The sequence below is a fragment of the Scyliorhinus torazame genome, chromosome 4, assembly GCF_047496885.1.
Source record: "Scyliorhinus torazame isolate Kashiwa2021f chromosome 4, sScyTor2.1, whole genome shotgun sequence".
In the NCBI taxonomy this organism is placed as follows: domain Eukaryota; kingdom Metazoa; phylum Chordata; class Chondrichthyes; order Carcharhiniformes; family Scyliorhinidae; genus Scyliorhinus; species Scyliorhinus torazame.
In genome coordinates, this window is record NC_092710.1 from 375,091,963 (window position 1) to 375,107,433 (window position 15,471).

At 60.7% G+C, this 15,471-nt stretch overlaps 1 protein-coding gene across 1 annotated transcript in view; it reads left to right on the forward strand.

Annotated features, from left to right (window-relative positions):
• Nucleotides 1-15,471, forward strand: part of LOC140411538 (kelch domain-containing protein 3-like) — a 352,235-nt gene that overhangs the window by 40,678 nt on the left and 296,086 nt on the right. The window lies entirely within an intron of this gene.

The following is a 15,471-nucleotide window of genomic DNA, read 5'->3' on the forward strand; positions in this document are numbered from 1 at the left end:
CGGGCAGCATAATCAAAGATCCCTCCCACCCGGCTTACTCACTCTTCCAACTTCTTCCATCGGGCAGGAGATACAGAAGTCTGAGAACACGCACGAACAGACTCAAAAACAGCTTCTTCCCCACTGTCACCAGACTCCTAAATGACCCTCATATGGACTGACCTGATTAACACTACACCCTGTATGCTTCACCCGATGCCAGTGTTATGTAGTTACATTGTGTACCTTGTGTTGCCCTATTATGTATTTTCTTTTATTCCCTTTTCTTCTCATGTACTTAATGATCTGTTGAGCTGCTCGCAGGAAAATACTTTTCACTGTACCTCGGTACAGGTGACAAACCAATCCAATCCGATAAAGGTTGAATTTCGGAGTGGCGCCGGGTGAACGAGGGCCTGTCATTCTGTCCCTTCACAAATTCTACATCTGCTTTTGATGCTGCTGAATGTCCCTTGGCCTCTGCCAGTCCTGGTCTGGAGCTGGACACCAGGGGCGAAATTCTGCGGTATCGGCGCGATGTCCGCCGACCGGCGCGAATCAGTCGGGCATCGCGCCGCCCCAAAGGTGCGGAATCCTCCGCATCTTGGGGGGCCCAGCCCTAACCTTGAGGGGCTAGGCCCGCGCCGGTCTGATTTCCGCCCCGCCAGCTGGCGGAAAAGGCCTTTGGTGCCCCGCCAGCTGGCGCGGAAATGACATCTCCGGGCGGCGCATGCGCGGGAGCGTTAGTGGCCGCTGACGGCATTCCCGCGCATGCGCAGTGGAGGGAGTCTCTTCCGCCTCCGCCATGGTGGAGACCGTGGCGAAGGCGGAAGGAAAAGAGTGCCCCCAGGGCACAGGCCCGCCCGCGGATCGGTGGGCCCCGATCGCGGGCCAGGCCAACGTGGGGGCCCCCCCCCCGGGGCCAGATCGCCCCGCGCCCCCCCCCCAGGACTCCGGAGCCCGCCCGCGCCGCCTTGTCCCGCCGGTAAGAGAGGTGGTTTAATCCACGCCGGCGGGACAGGCATTCCAGCAGCAGGACTTCGGCCCATCCGGGCCGGAGAATCGCCGGGGTTGTGGGGGGGGGGGGGCCGCCAACCGGTGCGGCGCGATCCCCGCCCCCGCCGAATCTCCGGTGCCGGAGCATTCGGCACCCGGCGGGGGGCGGGATTCACGGCAGCCCCCGGTGATTCTCCGACCCGGCGGGGGGGGGCCGGAGAATCTCGCCCCTGGTATAGAATTAGCCACATCGCCGGGCTCCCTCGTTCCGCTGACAGCATCAGCCGTTTCGCTTGTCACGTCTGTTTGACCCTGTCTGTGTTCACACGAACAATGTGGCCATGCTAATTAACAGCCTACCCTTCTCCTTTCTGGATGGCCTCTTGAGATTATCCAGGGATGTTTTAATATTTCCAATTACGTTTAACATTTTCCTCTTGGAATATGCTAATCCCACGCCATGTGATTTCCCAGTCAGGAACAAGTAGGCCACAGCCTATTTTTAGGTGCACACTTTGAGTAAATGAATGGCAGATGCAGTATAATTTGGATAAGTGTGAGGTTATCCACTTTGGTGGCAAAAATGAGAAGGCAGATTATTATCTGTATGGTTGTAAACTGGGAGAGGGGAGTGCGCAGCGGGACCTGGGTGTCCTTGTGCACCAGTCGCTGAAGGTAAGCTGCAGGTGCAGCAGGCGGTAAAGAAGGCTAATGGTACGTTGGCCTTCATTGCGAGAGGTTTCGAGTACAGGAGCAGGGATGTGTTGCTGCAATTATACTGGGCCTTGGTGAGGCCACATCTGGATTGGATTTGGATTTTGTTTATTGTCACGTGTACCGGGGTGCAGTGAAAAGTATTTTTCTGCGAGCAGCTCAACAGATCATTAAGTACATGGGAAGAGAGGCAGCACGGTGGCACAGTGGTTAGCACTGCTGCCTCACGGCGCCGAGGACCCGGGTTCGATCCCGGCTCTGGGTCACTGTCCGTGTGGAGTTTGCACATTCTCCCCGTGTCTGCGTGGGTTTCGCCCACACAACCCAAAAGATGTGCAGGGTAGGTGGATTGGCCACGCTAAATTGCCCCTTAATTGGGGGGAAAAAATTGGATTCTCTAAATTTATTAATAAAAAAGTACATGAAAAGAAAAGGGAATAAAAGAAAATACATAATAGGGCAACACAAGGTACACAATGTAACTACATAACACCGGCATCGGGTGAAGCATACAGGGTGTAGTGTTAATGAGGTCAGTCCATATGAGGGTCATTTAGGAGTCTGGTGACAGTGGGGAAGAAGCTGTTTTTGAGTCTGTTCGTGCGTGTTCTCAGACTTCTGTATCTCCTGCCCGATGGAAGAAGTTGGAAGAGTGAGTAAGCCGGGTGGGAAGGATCTTTGATTATACTGCCCGCTTTCCCCAGGCAGCGGGAGGTGTAGATGGAGTCAGTGGATGGGAGGCAGGTTTGTGTGATGGACTGGGCGGTGTTCACGACTCTCTGAAGTTTCTTGCGGTCCTGGGCCGAGCAGTTGCCATACCAGGCTGTGATGTAGTCAGATACGATGGAGTATTGTGAGCAGTTTTGGTCTCCTTCTCTGAGGAAGGATGTTCTTGCTATCGAGGAAGTGCAGCGAATGTTTACCAGACTGATTCCTGGGATGGTGGGACTGACGTACGAGGAGAGATTGAGTAGGTTAGGATTGTTCTTGTAAATCTGGTAAATCTCCTTTGCACCTTTTCCAAAGCTTCCACATCCTTCCTAAAATGAGTTCAGAAGAATGAGGGGGGATCTCATAGAAACCTAATAAATTCTAACAGGACTGGACAGGGTCGATGCAGGAAGATGTTCCCGATGGTGGGGGAGTCCAGAACCAGGGGTCACAGTATGAGGATACGGGGTAGACATTTAGGACGGAGATAAGGAGACATTTCTTCACCCAGAGAGTGGTCGGCCTGTGGAATTCATTACCACAGGAAGGAGTTGAGGCCAAAACATTGTATGTTTTCAAGAAGCAGTTAGGACGAAGGGGATCACTGTTCGCAGACTCCTAACCGACCCTCTTATGGACTGACCTCATTAACACTACACCCTGTCTGCTTCACCCGATGCCGGTGTTATGTAGTTACATTGTGTACCTTGTGTTGCCCTATTATGTATTTTCTTTTATTCCCTTTTCTTCCCATGTACTTAATGATCGCTGCTCGCAGAAAAATACTTTTCACTGTACCTCGGTACAGTTGACAATAAACAAATCCAATCCAATGGCCTCTTCCTGCTCCTATTGTCTATGTTTCTCGCTCCTTCCTCATTTGAGGGGAGCAGAGGGCATCGTGAGGAGGACTGCTCAGTGACCGATGCTGCTGTCCAAAGACACCTCTGTCCCAATGCAGGTGTCCAACCACTTCTGGCAGATTCGTGACTACGGCCTCCCAGGTTCACCGCCTGTCCCCGTCGCCAATTCTCCATCACCACAGGATTTGGCAGATGCGCACTGGTAGAAGCCTGCGCGTGCCGTTCCTACGGGGGGGATCTTGGGGAGCTGTCATCGTCCACGCAATCTTAACCGATTGCTGGTCAGGCTTTGGGACATGTGGGGCCACCATGGCAGGGAGCACCTCTGCCGCTCCAGCCTCCTTCCCCCTTGGCAGCCAGGGCCACCATGCCAGGGAGCACCTCTGCCGCTCCAGCCTCCTTCCCCCTTGGCAGCCAGGGCCACCATGGCAGGGAGCACCTCTGCCGCTCCAGCCTCCTTCCCCCTTGGCAGCCAGGGCCACCATGGCAGGGAGCACCTCTGCCGCTCCAGCCTCCTTCCCCCTTGGCAGCCAGGGCCACCATGCCAGGGAGCACCTCTGCCGCTCCAGCCTCCTTCCCCCTTGGCAGCCAGGGCCACCATGCCAGGGAGCACCTCTGCCGCTCCAGCCTCCTTCCCCTTGGCAGCCAGGGCCACCATGCCAGGGAGCACCTCTGCCGCTCCAGACTCCTTCCCCCTTGGCAGCCAGCGGGACGCAGTCTTTGCCTGTTCTGCTGTTGAGAACTTCTTGGCTGTGCTTTGTCTGGCACATCTCCCTGACCTTCCTGCCGTGGGAGGTCCTACCAGGACCACGGAGCTCCCGATGGCATTGCTCAAGGGCGCGGAGCGCACAGACCTCTCCGTCATGTCAAGGTTGCGATAGATGATGTCATGGGCACACCCTGGAGATCACATTTGTTTTCCGGTGGTGATGGTCAAACTCCTTACAAAGTGTGAATTTTACAGCAGACGCCATCTCCATGGCCCTGCACTCTACCCTGGAACATCTGGATAACAAAGACACCTATGTCAGACTCCTATTTATCGACTACAGCTCAGCCTTCAACACCTTCATTCCTACGAAACTCATCCCCAAACTCCGTGGCCTTGGCCTCGTCTCCTCTCTGTGACTGGATCCTGAACTTTCCAACCCACAGACCACAATCAGTAAAGATAGGTAACAACACCTCCTCCACGATCATCCTCAACACCGGTGCCCCACAAGGCTGTGTCCTCAGCCCCCTACTATACTCCTGATACACCTATGACTGTGTGGCCAAATTCCCCTCCAACTCGATCTTCAAATTTGCGGATGTCACCACCGTAGTGGGTCGGAGTTCAAACAATGACGAGACAGAGTACAGGAATGAGATCGAGAATCTGGTGAACTGGTGCGACGACAATAATCTCTCCCTCACTGTCCACAAAACAAAGGAGATTGTCATCGGCTTCAGGAAGCGTAGAGGAGAACATGGCCCTGTCTACATCAATGGGAACGAAGTAGAAAGGGTCGAGAGCTTCAGGTTTTTAGGTGTCCAGATCACCAACAGCCTGTCCTGGTCCCCCCAGGCCGACACTGTAGTTAAGAAAGCCCACTAACGACTCTACTTTCTCAGAAGACTAAGGAAATTTGGCATGTCAGCTACAACCCTCACCAACTTCTACAGATGCCCCATAGAAAGCATTCTTTCTGGTTGTATCACAGCTTGGTATGGAGCCTGCTCTGCCCAAGACCGCAGGAAACTACAAACAGTCGTGAATGTAGCCCAGCCCATCTCGCAAACCAGCCTCCCATTCATTGACCCTGTCTATAATTCCCGCTGCATCGGAAAGGCAGCCAGCATAATTAAGGACCCCACGCACCCCGGACATTCTCTCTTCCACCTCCTTCCATCAGGAAAAAGACACCAAAGTTTGAGGTCACGTACCAACCGACTCAAGAACAGCTTCTTCCCTACTGCCATCAGACTTTTGAATGGACCTACCTCGTATTAAGTTGATCTTTTCTCTACACCTTGCTATAACTGTAACATTATATTCTTCAGTCTCTCCTTTCTTCCCTATGTACGGTGCATTGTCTGTACAGCGTGCAAGAAACAACACTTTTCACTGTATACTGATACATGTGACAACAATAAATCAAATCACATCAAATCAGTGTGAGTCTGGCTGCTGTAAGTGTTCTTCAGCTTGGGGCCGTGCTGTGGCACGGTCAGTGAAGAACATTTCCCTGGTGAGGACTTGCCACACTTTTCCCTCTGATCTCGGGCAGGCAACGTGGAACAGTTGTTGCAACAGTTCTAGTTTGTAAATAAACAGCCTCTGTCAGTGACCTGAAGGCATATGACACCAGCAAAGAGAAGGATGTGCCAAAGAGGGGCGATAGATATAGGACAGATGTCAGAGGTAGGCTCTTTACTCAGAGAGTAGTAAGGGCGTGGAATGCCCTGCCTGCAACAGTAGTGGACTCGCCAACACTAAGGGCATTTAAATGGTCATTGGACAGACATATGGACGATAAGGGAATAGTGTAGATGGGCTTTAGAGTGGTTTCCCAGGTCGGCGCAACATCGAGGGCCGAAGGGCCTGTACTGCGCTGTGTAATGGTCTATGTTCTAAAGAGTCTCGATGCCAGAACACACCCTGTTTGCAAATCTCAGACTTCCAATATTGGCCACTCAGAGCTTTTATAAAAAATTTACAATACCCAATTATTATTATTTCCAATTAAGGGACAATTTAGCGTGGCCAATCCACCTACCCTGCACATCTTTGGGTTGTTGGGGCGAAACTCACGCAGACACGGGGAGAATGTGCAAACTCCACACGGACAGTGACCCGGGGCCGGGTCCGAACCCGGGTTCTCAGCGCCGTAGGCAGAGTGCTAACCGCTGCCCCATGGCTGACTGATAGTCTAGCCCATCGTGTGGGCGGCACGGCAGTACAGTGGTTAGCACAGTTGCCTCGTAGCTCCAGGGTCCCAGGTTCGATTCCCGGCTGGGTCACTGCCTGGGCGGAGTCCGCCCGTTCTGCCCGTGTCTGCGTGGGTTTCCTCCGGGTTCACCGGTTTCCTCCCACAGTCCAAAGATGTACAGTTAAGGTGAATTGGCCATGATAAATTGCCCTTCGTGCCCGAAAAGGTTAGGTGGGGTTACAGGGATAGGGTGGAGGCGGGGGCTTGAGTGGGGTGCTCTTTCCAAGGGCTGGTGCAGATTCGATGGGCAGAATGGCCTCCCTCCAGCAGCGACGCACCTTTGTACAGATGCTGCAGGAGTCCTGCTTTCCAGTGTTTGATGGGGTCAGGCACTCGCACCTGGAGCTTTGCCCTTGGCAATATCTCCTCCAGTGTGGGTTCAAGCTGTGCCAAGACGGGCGGGTTTTGGAGCGTGCCTAGAGCCTTGGTGAGTGTTCTCCTCAACACCAATCACCCATTTATTACCGTTTTTATTGGAATTTTTCCATCTTACAAATAATGCCACAAATCCTCCGGATTGGTGCCGCACAGCATCAGTGCCTCAGTGTGCAGGAGAGAGAAGAAGGTTCAGAGGTGACTTAATTGAGGCATACAAGATGATCAGAGGATTGGATAGGGTGGACAGTGAGAGCCTTTTTCCTCGGATGGGGATGTCTAGCACGAGGGGACATAGCTTTAAATTGAGGGGAGATAGATTGAGGGGCAGCACGGTAGCACAGTGGTTAGCACAATTGCTTCACAGCTCCAGGGTCCCAGGTTCGATTCCCGGCTTGGGTCGCTGTCTGTGCGGAGTCTGCACGTTCTCCCCGTGTCTGCGTGGGTTTCCTCCGGATGCTCCGGTTTCCTCCCACAGTCCAAAGATGCGCAGGTTAGGTGGATTGGCCATGATAAAGTGCCCTTAGTGTCCAAAATTGCCCTTAGTGTTCCGGCGCGATTCCGGTGCCGGAGAATTCGGCAGCCGGTGGGGGCGGGATTCACCCCCCCCCCCCCCCCAAGCGATTCTCCGACCCGGCGGGTGGTCGGAGAATCCCGCCCATAGTTTCTGCAGATTGGTTTTGAGTTTATCCCTCCAGCTCGGGCCATATCACAGAATTTACAGTGCAGAAGGAGGCCATTCGGCCCATTGAGTCGGCACCGGCTCTTGGAAAGAGCACCCTACCCAAGGTCCACACCGCCACCCTATCCCCATAACCCAGTAACCCCACCCAACACTAAGGGCAATTTATCACGGCCAATCCACCCAACCTGCACATCTTTGGACTGTGGGAGGAAACCGGAGCACCCGGAGGAAACCCACGCACACACGGGGAGGATGTGCAGACTCCGCACAGACAGTGACCCAAGCTGGAATCGAACCTGGGACCCTGGAGCTGTGAAGCAATTGTGCTATCCACAAGGCTACCTGTGGTTCTGCTTTGTCGGACAAGGTAACACTGTTTGTGGTGGTCAACCTTATTCAGTCCCTTTAGATTCTTACAAACCAGCAATGATATCAGCCGTCAGAGCAGATCGCTGAACCGGTTTGTCCTTTTACCCAGTGTTACATGTATGTTACATGTATGTTACATGCATCTATCTCTTTGACCCCATCCCCTTGTGTGATTGCAAACTCTCAGCTTCCACACAGGCCACAGCCTACATTCCAGTTGAAAGGGCAAGTTTCTGAATGCAAGGCCATGAACGCCTTGCTCGGTATCAGCTTGGACAGGAGCACACGGTTCCCTCAAACAGCCCGACTTTCCTTACTCTGCAGACTCCCACCCCCCCGACCCCCCGCCTTGGAAACCAGATGACCTCCCAGGCATTCCAAGCAAGGACTCCTTCTCGAGTCACAAGGCCACCTTGTTATTTGGCCGTTGCTCTTCATCTCAGGAAAATGTGAAGCTTCAAGAAAAGTCAGGCCAGATTGCGAGTATCGAAGAAACCGAGAAAATAGAAGCAGGAGGAGGCCATTCGGCCCTTCGAGACTGCTCCGCCATTCATTATCATCATGGCTGATCATCAAGTTCAATACCCTGATCCCGCCTTCCCCACCATATTACTGTGAAAATCCCCTCGTCGCCACACTCCGGCGCCTGTTCGGGTCACAGAGGGAGAATTCAGAATGTCCAATTCACCAACAGCACGTCTTTCGGGACTTGTGGGAGGAAACCGGAGCACCCGGAGGAAACCCACGCAGACACGGGGAGAACGTGCAGACTCCGCACAGACAGTGACCCAGCGGGGAATCGAACCTGGGGCCCTGGAGCTGTGAAGCAACAGAGCTAACCACTGCGCAACCTTGCTGCCCATATCACTTTCTGTGGGAGTGAATTCCACAGATTCACCGCTCTCTGGGTGGAGAAATTTCTCCTCACCTCAGTCCTAAAAGGTTTACCCCTTATCCTCAAACTATGACCCCTAGTTCTGGACTCCCCCACCATCGGGAACGTTCTTTCTGAATCTGTCTAATCCTGGTAGAATTGTGTAAGTTTCTATGAGACCCACTCATTCTCTAAACTCCAATGAATATAATCCTAACCGACTCAGTCTCTCCTCATATGACAGTCCCGCCATCCCAGGAATCAGCCTGGTTAACCTTCACTGCTCTCCCTCCATAGCAAGAACATCCTTCCTCAGATCAGGACACCAAAACTGGGCACAATACTCCAGGTGTGGCCTCACCAATGCCCGATACAATTGCAGTGAAACATCTCTATTCCTAGACTCAAATCCTCTCGCTATGAAGGCCAACATACCATTTGCCTTCTTTACTGCCTGCTGTACCTGCGCGCTTACTTTCAGCGACTGATGCACGAGGACAGCAAGGATGTACTTCTGAGGCTGTATAAGGCTCCGGTCAGACCCCATTTGGAGTATTGTGAGCAGTTTTGGGCCCCGTATCTAAGGAAGGATGTGCTGGCCTTGGAAAGGGTCCAGAGGAGGTTCACAAGAATGATCCCTGGAATGAAGAACTTGTCATATGAGGAACGGTTGAGGACTCTGGGTCTGTACTCGTTGGAGTTTAGAAGGATGAGAGGAGATCTTATTGAAACGTACAAGATACTGCGAGGCCTGGATAGAGTGGATGTGGAGAGGATGTTTCCACTTATGGGAAAAACTAGAAGCAGAGGACACCATCTCAGACTAAAGGGACGATCCGTTAAAACAGATGAGGAGGAATTTCTTCAGCCAGAGGGTGGTGAATCTGTGGAACTCTTTGCCGCAGAAGGCTGTGGGAGGCCAATTCAATGAGTGTCTTTAAGACAGAGATAGATAGGTTCTTGATTAATAAGGGGATCAGGGTTATGGGGAGAAGGCAGGAGAATGGGGATGAGAAAATATCAGCCATGATTGAATGGCGGAGCAGACTCGATGGGCCGAGTGGCCTAATTCTGCTCCTATATCTTATGGTCTTATGATCTCGCTGAATATCCACCTCAGTGCAGTGCGCTATGTGGCATAGTCTAATGATGTCATTTTGATGGACTTGGTTAGCAGCAATCAACTCTTCTGAAAATCTGGGACTTATCCAGTTCTCGATTTCGATTGGTTGAGGGCTTCTGAAGATTCTGGAAGGAGGGGAGCAGACTCCATCTTGCATTCAGTTCTGCTTAGACCAGGTTTGACACTTATCAGCTAAGGCTGGCGATTTAAAGCCTAACCTCTGTTTGAAAGGCTGAGGAAGGCGCAATGCTGATAGCTCTCTCCTGTGATCTCGAGAGGTCAGGAAGACCAGACCCCTTTACTCTCACTCTACACCACAGTTTATCTTGATGTGCAGAAAAACTCATCATAGAATGCCGACAGTGCAGAAGGAGGCCGTTCGGCACATTGAGCCTCCACCGACCCTCTGAAAGAGCACCCTACCTCTGCTCACTCCCCGCCCTATCCCCATCATCCCACCTACCCTTCGGACAATTTAGAATGGCCAATTCCCCAATGCAGACAAGCGTACCAGAGGCGGAGTGGACGGAAAACCTTCTTTTAAATTCTCAGGCAGCGATTTGTAAGATTGTCTCAGTGAGACTCGGAGCCAATCTGGTGGAGGTCAGTCAAGTGAAAGTGACTCCCCAAAGGAAGTGGCAGGCACAAACTAGGGGGAGGGGGTGCAATCCTATTGGTGGATTTCAATACTTCATGTCCCGAGAGGGTTGGCACCTAAAAAGACCACAACCTCAGCAGTGAAGATGCACAACTCTCATTCCTAGATTAATATCTGTTATTTTCATCCTTCCCTACCCCCACTGTGTATCTGTCGTGTGTGTGTAAATGGAGGGTGGGATTGGGTCCGGGGAATAATTAGATTAGCAGCGCATTGTTCAATTATCACCATTACATGGTTATCTATGTTCCAGTTATAAATAAACAGGTTTTATTTACATATCGGTGTTCTTCCCCGCGTTGTCCCTCCCCGCCCCTCCCCACGGTGTCCCTCCCCGCGGTGTCCCTCCCCGCCCCTCCCCACGGTGTCCCTCCCCGCGGTGTCCGTCCCCGCGTTGTCCCTCCCCGCGGTGTCCCTCCCCGCGGTGTCCGTCCCCGCGTTGTCCCTCCCCGCGGTGTCCCTCCCCGCGGTGTCCCTCCCCGCGGTGTCCCTCCCCGTCCCTCCCCGCGGTGTCCCTCCCCGCGGTGTCCCTCCCCGCGGTGTCCCTCCCCGCGTTGTCCCTCCCCGCCCCTCCCCACGGTGTCCCTCCCCGCGGTGTCCCTCCCCGCGGTGTCCCTCCCCGCGGTGTCCCTCCCCGCGGTGTCCCTCCCCGCGGTGTCTCTCCCCGCGGTGTCTCTCCCCGCGGTGTCCCTCCCCTCCCCGCGGTGTCCCTCCCCGCGGTGTCCCTCCCCGCGGTGTCTCTCCCCGCGGTGTCTCTCCCCACGGTGTCCCTCCCCGCGGTGTCCCTCCCCGCGGTGTCTCTCCCCGCGGTGTCTCTCCCCACGGTGTCCCTCCCCGCGGTGTCCCTCCCCGCGGTGTCTCTCCCCGCGGTGTCTCTCCCCGCGGTGTCCCTCCCCGCGGTGTCCCTCCCCGCGGTGTCTCTCCCCGCGGTGCCTCTCCCCGCGTTGTCCCTCCCCGCGGTGTCTCTCCCCGCGGTGTCTCTCCCCGCGGTGTCTCTCCCTGCGGTGTCCCTCCCCGCGGTGCCCCTCCCCGCGGTGTCCCTCCCCGCGGTGTCCCTCCCCTCCCAACGGTGTCCCTCCCCGCGGTGTCCCTCCCCGCGGTGTCCCTCCCCGCGGTGTCCCTCCCCGCGGTGTCCCTCCCCGCGGTGTCTCTCCCCGCGGTGTCTCTCCCCGCGGTGTCCCTCCCCGCGGTGTCCCTCCCCGCGGTGTCTCTCCCCGCGGTGTCCCTCCCCGCGGTGTCCCTCCCCGCGGTGCCCCTCCCCGCGGTGTCTCTCCCCGCGGTGTCTCTCCCCGCGGTGTCTCTCCCCGCGGTGTCCCTCCCCTCCCCGCGGTGTCCCTCCCCGCGGTGTCCCTCCCCGCCCCGTCCCTCCCCGCGGTGTCCCTCCCCTCCCCGCGGTGTCCCTCCCCGCGGTGTCTCTCCCCGCGGTGTCTCTCCCCGCGGTGTCTCTCCCCGCGGTGCCCCTCCCCGCGGTGTCCCTCCCCGCGGTGTCTCTCCCCGCGGTGTCCCTCCCCGCGGTGTCTCTCCCCGCGGTGCCCCTCCCCGCGGTGTCCCTCCCCGCGGTGTCCCTCCCCGCGGTGTCTCTCCCCGCGGTGTCTCTCCCCGCGGTGTCCCTCCCCGCGGTGTCCCTCCCCGCGGTGTCCCTCCCCGCGGTGTCTCTCCCCGCGGTGTCCCTCCCCGCGGTGTCTCTCCCCGCGGTGCCCCTCCCCGCGGTGTCCCTCCCCGCGGTGTCTCTCCCCGCGGTGTCTCTCCCCGCGGTGTCCCTCCCCGCGGTGTCCCTCCCCGCGGTGTCCCTCCCCGCGGTGTCCCTCCCCTCCCCGCGGTGTCCCTCCCCGCGGTGTCTCTCCCCGCGGTGTCCCTCCCCGCGGTGTCTCTCCCCGCGGTGCCCCTCCCCGCGGTGTCCCTCCCCGCGGTGTCTCTCCCCGCGGTGTCCCTCCCCGCGGTGTCCCTCCCCGCGGTGTCCCTCCCCGCGGTGTCCCTCCCCTCCCCGCGGTGTCCCTCCCCGCGGTGTCTCTCCCCGCGGTGTCCCTCCCCGCGGTGTCCCTCCCCGCGGTGTCCCTCCCCGCGGTGTCCCCTCCCCGCGGTGTCCCTCCCCGCGGTGTCCCTCCACTCCCCGCGGTGTCCCTCCCCGCGGTGTCCCTCCCAGCGGTGTCCCTCCCCGCGGTGTCCCTCCCCGCGGTGTCCCTCCCCGCGGTGCCCCTCCCCGCGGTGTCCCTCCCCGCGGTGTCCCTCCCCGCGGTGTCCCTCCCCGCGGTGTCCCTCCCCGCGGTGTCCCTCCCCGCGGTGTCTCTCCCCGCGGTGTCCCTCCCCGCGGTGTCCCCCCCCCCGGTGTCCCTCCCCTACCCGCGGTGTCCGTCCCCGCGGTGTCCCTCCCCGCGGTGTCCCTCCCCTCCCCGCGGTGCCCCTCCCCGCAGTGTCCCCTCCCCGCGGTGTCCCTCCCCCGCGGTGTCTCTCCCCGCGGTGTCCCTCCCCGCGGTGTCCCTCCCCGCGGTGTCCCTCCCCCGCGGTGTCCCTCCCCTCCCCGCGGTGTCCCTCCCCGCGGTGTCCCTCCCCGCGGTGTCCCTCCCCTCCCCGCGGTGTCCCTCCCCGCGGTGTCCCTCCCCCGTCCCTCCCCGCGGTGTCCCTCCCCGCGGTGGTCCCTCCCCGCGGTGTCCCTCCCCGTCCCTCCCCGCGGTGTCTCTCCCCGCGGTGTCCCTCCCCGCGGTGCCCCTCCCCGCGGTGTCCCTCCCCGCGGTGTCCCTCCCCGCGGTGTCTCTCCCCGCGGTGTCCCTCCCCCGCGGTGTCCCTCCCCGCGGTGTCCCTCCCCGCGGTGCCCCTCCCAGCGGTGTCCCTCCCCGCGGTGTCCCTCCCCTCCCCGCGGTGTCCCTCCCCGCGGTGTCCCTCCCCTCCCCGCGGTGTCCCCTCCCCGCGGTGTCCCTCCCCTCCCCGCGGTGCCCCTCCCCGCGGTGTCCCTCCCCGTCCCTCCCCGCGGTGTCCCTCCCCGCGGTGCCCCTCCCCGCGGTGTCCCTCCCCGCGGTGCCCCTCCCCGCGGTGTCCCCTCCCCGCGGTGTCCCCTCCCCGCGGTGTCCCTCCCCGCGGTGACCCTCCCCGCGGTGTCCCCTCCCCGTCCCTCCCCGCGGTGTCCCTCCCCGCGGTGCCCCTCCCCGCGGTGTCCCTCCCCGCGGTGTCCCTCCCCGCGGTGTCCCTCCCCGCGGTGTCTCTCCCCGCAGTGTCCCCTCCCCCGCGGTGTCCCTCCCCGCGGTGTCCCTCCCCGCGGTGCCCCCTCCCCGCGGTGCCCCCTCCCCGCGGTGTCCCTCCCCGCGGTGTCCCGTCCCCCGCGGTGTCCCTCCCCGCGGTGTCTCTCCCCGCGGTGTCCCCTCCCCGCGGTGTCCCTCCCCGCGGTGTCCCCTCCCCGCCCCTCCCCGCGGTGTCCCTCCCCGCGGTGTCCCTCCCCGCGGTGTCCCTCCCCGCGGTGTCCCTCCCCCGCGGTGCCCCTCCCCCCGAGGTGCCCCCTCCCCCTCCCCGCGGTGTCCCCTCCCCGCGGTGTCCCTCCCCGCCCCTCCCCGCGGTGTCCCTCCCCGTCCCTCCCCGCGGTGTCCCTCCCCGCGGTGTCCCTCCCCGCGGTGCCCCTCCCCGCGGTGTCCCTCCCCGCGGTGCCCCTCCCCGCGGTGTCCCTCCCCGCGGTGTCCCTCCCCGCGGGTGTCTCTCCCCTCCCCGCGGTGTCCCTCCCCGCGGTGTCCCTCCCCGCGGTGCCCCTCCCCGCGGTGTCCCTCCCCGCGGTGTCCCTCCCCTCCCCGCGGTGTCCCTCCCCTCCCCGCGGTGTCCCTCCCCTCCCCGCGGTGTCACTCCCCGCGGTGTCTCTCCCCGCGGTGTCCCTCCCCTCCCCGCGGTGTCCCTCCCCGCGGTGTCTCTCCCCCTCCCCGCGGTGTCCCTCCCCGCGGTGTCCCCTCCCCGCGGTGTCCCTCCCCGCGGTGTCCCCTCCCCGCGGTGTCCCTCCCCGCGGTGTCCCTCCCCGCGGTGTCTCTCCCCGCGGTGTCCCCTCCCCGCGGTGTCCCTCCCCGCGGTGTCTCTCCCCGCGGTGTCCCTCCCCGCGGTGTCCCTCCCCGCGGTGTCCCTCCCCGCGGTGTCCCTCCCCGCGGTGTCCCTCCCCGCGGTGTCTCTCCCCGCGGTGTCCCTCCCCGCGGTGTCCCTCCCCGCGGTGTCCCTCCCCTCCCCGCGGTGCCCCTCCCCGCGGTGTCCCTCCCCGCGGTGTCCCTCCCCGCGGTGTCCCTCCCCGCGGTGTCCCTCCCCGCGGTGTCTCTCCCCGCGGTGTCCCTCCCCGCGGTGTCTCTCCCCGCGGTGTCTCTCCCCGCGGTGTCCCCTCCCCCGCGGTGTCCCTCCCCGCGGTGTCCCCTCCCCGCGGTGTCCCTCCCCGCGGTGTCTCTCCCCGCGGTGTCTCTCCCCGCGGTGTCTCTCCCCGCGGTGTCCCTCCCCGCGGTGTCTCTCCCCGCGGTGTCCCCTCCCCGCGGTGCCCCTCCCCGCGGTGCCCCTCCCCTCCCCGCGGTGTCCCCTCCCCGCGGTGTCCCTCCCCGCGGTGTCCCCTCCCCGCGGTGTCCCTCCCCGCGGTGTCCCTCCCCGCGGTGTCCCTCCCCGCGGTGTCTCCTCCCCGCGGTGTCTCTCCCCGCGGTGTCTCTCCCCGCGGTGTCCCTCCCCGCGGTGTCCCCTCCCCCGCGGTGTCCCTCCCCGCGGTGTCCCTCCCCGCGGTGTCCCTCCCCGCGGTGTCCCTCCCCGCGGTGTCCCTCCCCGCGGTGTCCCTCCCCACGGTGGTCTCTCCCCGCGGTGTCCCTCCCCGCGTGTCCCTCCCCGCGGTGTCCCTCCCCGCGGTGTCCCCTCCCCGCGGTGTCCCTCCCCGCGGTGTCCCTCCCCGCGGTGTCCCTCCCCGCGGTGTCCCTCCCCGCGGTGTCCCCTCCCCGCGGTGTCTCTCCCCGCGGTGTCCCTCCCCGCGGTGTCCCTCCCCGCGGTGTCTCACCCCACGGTGTCTCTCCCCGCGGTGTCCCTCCCCACGGTGTCCCTCCCCGCGGTGCCCCTCCCCGCGGTGTCCGTCCCCGCGGTGTCCCTCCCCGCGGTGTCCTCTCCCCGCGGTGTCCCCTCCCCGCGGTGTCCCTCCCCGCGGTGTCCCTCCCCGCGGTGTCTCTCC